We start from the raw sequence: 5,860 nt of genomic DNA, 5'->3' as shown, positions 1-5,860 counted from the left end.
CGGAGGCCACGCCCTCTACCGCCACGCCCGCCCTCGCCTCGGCCCGCCATGTTGTGCGTGCCGTGCCGTGCCGTCCCGAACCGGCCCGCGCCCGCCGACCTTTTCTCTCCCGCCGTCCCACAAGGGACCGGCCGCAGGCGGGGTGCGGCCTCTCTTCTCCCCGCTTCCTCCCCGACGCCGACCCCCGGGGCTGTCCGTTCCCAAACCGCGTGAGGTCCTGCCTCCTCTCACCGCCTTAGCCCTTCCCAGGGTTCGCCAGGTCTCCCATTTAGGAGCTCGGTCGCGGGAAGCCCCTCGGTCTCCTTTCCACCAGCAGCTGCCTCAGGCTCAGCCTCTCCGCCTTTGGTGTCCCCCCCCCGGGTTTGCAGGAATGCCTAGGGAGAAAGCCAAGAAGCAGGTGAAAAGATGAAGAAACAGGATGAAGGAAGAAAGTGGCAGCTGAGATGTGTCAGTGGTGTCACCCAGGATCTCTCGTTTTCAGCAGAGACCGGGAAACGGTGTTCTCTTCCGAGCTGCGTCGTGAAAAGTGATTAAATTGAAGCTATTGCCTAAGTGAGACATAATCTAGCGTGTCCCGTCGCACTGCTCTTATTCATGAGGGGAGATTACTGCTGATTGCTTTAGTCGAGTCTTGTTACAGGTCCACCATGAGACAGAAAGGCAAATCTCAGGCAGGTATCTCAGTAAATACAGAAAAATCATCCCGTGACTTGGGTTTGCTCCTAACGTACGTTGCGTGGTTTTCTGGGGTGGGTGGACCAAGCCTGCCTTTTTGTACAGTGGCCTTGGATTCCTCCTGAAGCTGGAGTGTGACCTAGCCTGGGCCAAACCAGCTCTCTTCTGCCTCTGCTTGACCTCTTGTGTGGGAAGACTATGCTGTGCGTAAAACAGCCTGCCAGAAACCGAGGGGCAATAAAGAGAACATTTATGGTGTCAAACTGTGTTTTTAAAAATAAAGGAGCCAACACTGGTTGGGAAAATTGTGGGAGAGATTATGCATATTCAGTTAAATTGTATATATACCAACCTGAACAATTCTGCGATTCTGTGCTATTACGTGTCTTTCACCCCAACTATCAGTGCCTGGTTTGAGAACAAACAAATCCTAAAGCTGCACATATGCATTTTAATGTCGTTTGCAGTTTGTCTCAGCAAAATCACTTGGGACACATTTCTTTTAGTATACATGTAACTTTTGGTTATGCAACAGGCTTGAAATTTAAGATTTATTATTTAAGAACTTCTTCTAAAAATGTGCTTTCAACGGTCTCGATGAACCCGAGTCTTCTGACATTCAGTAATTTGCTTTGTGTTCAGCCCAGACTATCAGAGAAAACCAAACATAACACATCTGTTCCCACTGGAGACCTGTATCGCATCAATAATGCAGCATCACCAGACTCTCCCTGAAAGGCTCCCATGTTAGAGAAAGAGGAAGAATGAGAGGGATTTTTTTAAAGGGCAAAGAGCTCTTTTCCTTATCTGAGTCATATTTTCTATTTCTGTCAAACTAAACCATTTTATTTAGCTGTCTTTTTATACAACAGCCTTTCCATATTTTTATTGCTGAAGTTTTGAGTGATTAGGCTATCTTCACATTCACAGTTTTCAAATTACTCTTAGCGAAATGTGTTGTAGTTGAGGCCAAATCCTGGAAAATAAGAAATATGTTCTTGGATGAAAAGCTGCTGAAGGTGTTGTTCAGCAGTAGCTAGCAATGCAATCTTAATTTGTTCTACATGGTAAGGACCAGTTGTACAATGGCAGGCTGAATCCCTCAGAGCAAGTTACCTTGCCAAGTTGTATATCCCTACCTATCCTACAGATTCTTCTGCTTGTTTAACAAATACATTGGGAGCTTTAATGAAATATTTATTTTAGTTTTAGCTGATATGGATTTTTGTGTTCCCTGAAGTGGAACAGTTGCAAAAGGCAGCTTTCCTATTGGTCTGGTTATTGGTCTGGTTTACTGGTTGCCTGAGTTAATCTGTAACTGTCTGTGTTTGCATTGACTGCTGAGCACTGCTGGCAGGCTCAGCTCCTGCCTTATTTGTATAACTTTCTACATGATGCCATGCATTTATCATTAAACTGTGGTGAACCTAAATAATTATTGGGAATTGCAAAGAGGTTATTGGACCTGGGTTTTCTTTCTTTCTCCTTTCTCCTTTCCTGTCCCCTTTTCCCTTTCCCTTTTTCTTTTTCCTCTCCTCTCCTCTCCTCTCCTCTCCTCTCCTCCTTAGCTATATAAAAATCACTAATTTTTAAGCATATACTTGCTTTTGTTAGGTTGTTTGAGCATAAGACGGTAACCTTCATGCAGTCCTTCTTGGGACGTACTTCAGTACAACAATGCCATCAATTTTTGTACAGCCACTTGAATAGGTTCCACCCCAGGCTGGCTGGGTATGTCAGCTCTAATCCAGGAGATGTGTAGCCAAGTTAATATATCTCAGCCCTCAGCAGGCCCAAGGTCCAAAAACAATCCGAAGGACAAGCTAAAGTAATTGGGGTACTTATCTGAAATTCTGTAGCATCTATGGGTTGCAGCCATGGACCTGTGGTTCCCAGTGTGGAAACCCTACAAAACAAAACCAGAGAGAAGGCCCTTACTCGATATACTTCCAATCTGAGCACAAGATTAAAAGGATAAATCTGAAAAGGATTCTTTGAGGAGTAGTATTGAAAGCATGAAAGAGACATTTTGCACAGGCTTCAGGTTTTCCTCAGTGATTTATCTTTACAATTTCTCAGACACAGAGTAACAGAAGTAGCAAAGGGTCATTGCCATTTTAACCTACATCCTGCTAGCAGAACAGCTTCCAGTCATAAGTGTCTCTAGTCTGAAAGCCCATTGTAATTGTAGCTTATTTAGCTATTTTTAATTAGGTAATTTATTACATTAATAAAAATAAAAGCTGATGTACATTTTGTACATATGCTTCACAGTATATTGTGCTACATGCCAAGGTTTCCTGAGTCTTTATTGATGGAATTCATAGCTTCATCTTATTCAATAGCTAGGAAAGTTGCAAGAGCATCACTCCCAGCCTGGGCACTGGTCTCAGAGTAAGCATTTGTTTTGTCTTGTCTTCCCCCATATACTTTGTTTGTTTGTTTGTTTGTCTGTTTGTTTCCCATGGCAGTGGAGATTCTGATATGATTAATGGTGGAGACTCTGGTATGACTAATGATGATTTGATAACTGATGCAGAGGAAAAGAGCAGCACTGTGAATGAACTGTGAGAAATCATCCTCACTGAGAAAATATGTGTTTGAAATCCTTACAGATCTACATCAAATACAGTGAATCTGCATTGTGTATTAGATTCTTCCAGCTTATTTGATATGTGGTAGACTCAGAGGCAACTTTTCATTGTGTAGCAAGCCTGAGTCTAGATAATCCACTGAGAGCGAATGGAAATTTGCATGTCTGCTTTTCTTTCAGAATTAATTATAGCAGAGATACACTTTGCTGGGAACATTTGCCAGGGTGAAGGAAATACACAGCCATGAAATCTGGTGATTGAAAGGTAAAGAGAATTAATACTTCAAGATGAACAAGCTTTTTTCACAAAAAAAAAAAAAGGAACTACTAGTTTATTTCACTTCTGTTCTTACTGACATTCTCTGTGAATAGATTTTTATTTTTGAGGCATTAATGACACTAACCACTTTATAAATATATATATATATATATATATTTAATTGGCATCTTGCAAAAGGCTTGAAACTAGAGGAGACTGATTGTGAAATGTTCCTGGGTCAGTTGTGACATACTGCAGGAAGTCTGATGGTCGCACCCTCAGGTTATGAACAGTGCTCTGGGGCAGGTGTCACTCAGTTGCTTTTAAATGTTCTCTGCATGACTTCTCAGCTGGCTTAAAAAGAAGTAGGAATGATTTGGCCATGTTATGTTATTTGCCTTCACTTTTTGATTTGTTGATACAAGACAACTGCAAATAACTGCAAAAAACTTTGTATGTTATTTGTGGACACAAAACTACATAAAGGCTAATCAAGAACACTTGCCAAACTATTTGCCTGGAAGGTAAGACCAGTGTAGCATTTTCCCCACATAACTACAATTAATTTTTTTTTTAATGTTGTTCCCCCTCTGCTTACCTCATTGCTCTACAATGTAAGCTCTTTGAGATGGAGGCCATCCCAGAGCAACTTGACACTAGCTGCAATGAGATACCTGTGTACAACTGTTTCATGATTAGCACCTTCTTATTGTTTAAACATTTTTGTTGTCTATTTGAAGGTCTACAGCAAATGATATGAATGTGTATTTTGTAAGACAAGTTCATAAAATAGCTTATTTTATCTTCAAGCCTTAGAAATAGTATTTTGAGTCAGTGGGACAGCACTTATCTATGAGAAATAATGACAACATATATTGGACAGAGGGTTGGAAAATGTTTTTATTGTAAGTGATATTAAAAATACATCACTTGCATGCCAAAGCACTTGTTGTAGGAGGGGAACCAATAACATATGTCTCTCGCTGTCTTTTTTTTCTTCTAGGGCAGTAGGTGCTAGAGAGATTTTTAGCCTTGGTAATTTAAAATTGTAGATGTTCAAAAAAACCTTGATACCAGCATTTTTGCAATTCTGTGCAAAGGTTTTTCAACAAGGGCAGAGCCACTCATGCCTTTTATCTGCATTGCTCATTGCAAGTCCTGACATCAGAGAGTTCTGGTGATATCAAGAAGTGGTCAGGGAGGAGTGGCAAGCAGTTTGCCTCCTCCACCTGGGGACAGGACGTCCATGAAGTGGAGTTAGTCCACCCAGTCCATGAGCTGGGTTAGTCAACCACAAGAAGCCACCATCACACAGAGCCTGACTAGTTAGCAAATATTCTATGGTTTCAATGATAATAATGTTTCCCCCTGTTTCCTGGGGATGCACCTGCCACTTCCCAGCATACCCTCAGGCTGCTGGGGAGCAGGACTGTCTTTTCATTATACAAAATACGTAATGCCTGCATTAGTTGGGGAAATTCCTGGCTGATCTGGTGAGACACTGGAACAATGCAATCAAGCAAAATCACACTTATAATTAATAATAAGATGATTTGCAGCAAACTGCATGAAAGCACAGTCTATCAGTCAGGAGAATAAAACAATGATTGCATCCTTCCTTTTTAAGAGAAGGGTTTTCTCAGACCAGCACTTACTGCATACTTACACACTCATGCAGTTTGATAGGTGTCTTTGCCCTACATTATTAAAGGATTAACTTAGCATTTAATAAATGGAAACTATTACAGCATCTTTTTTATGTGCTGTCAAGAGAGATTAACCCAAATTTTTGGCCTGTTTTGTTTTTTGGCTTTTTTTTTTTTTTTTTGTCATTTCCCTTCCCTCACTGCAATCACAGTTTTTTACTCTACACTGGACATCTGATGATCACTGTGGAAAGACAACAAGCTGATGTAGAGTACTCATCCAATAGAAGAAGTTTTTGTGGACTATTAACACAATTTGTCACAACCCTCATGAATTGTGAAGGTCTTTAAAGCTCCATGCTTCTTTGCTCTCACTTTCAGAGTGATACAAGATCTACTCAAAACTGAAGGTCAAATTTGCCCAAGATTTAATGGTACATCTTGGGAACATAAAGGAACTCAGAAAAAATATTAAGACTCTGATGGAGGAACCCTTGGGTTGCCAGAAGAGAGTCATCTTGTTTCTGCCAGCTCTTCCACAGCTTCTCTCTAGAGAAGAGACATTGGGGTAAAGTCAAGAGCACATCTTAAATGTGCTAGGTACTGTTACTAACCAGCATAGGTGTGAACAACCTGTGGATTTCTTTTCTGTGATAGGAGCTAAACCTTTCCTAGGCTTAGGGTAGC

This window comes from Haliaeetus leucocephalus, unplaced genomic scaffold (genome assembly GCF_000737465.1).
Source record: "Haliaeetus leucocephalus isolate CR32 unplaced genomic scaffold, Haliaeetus_leucocephalus-4.0 Scaffold1007, whole genome shotgun sequence".
Taxonomy (NCBI): Eukaryota; Metazoa; Chordata; class Aves; order Accipitriformes; family Accipitridae; genus Haliaeetus; species Haliaeetus leucocephalus.
The sequence above is the reverse complement of the archived record's forward strand: the minus strand, read 5'-3'. Positions refer to the sequence as shown.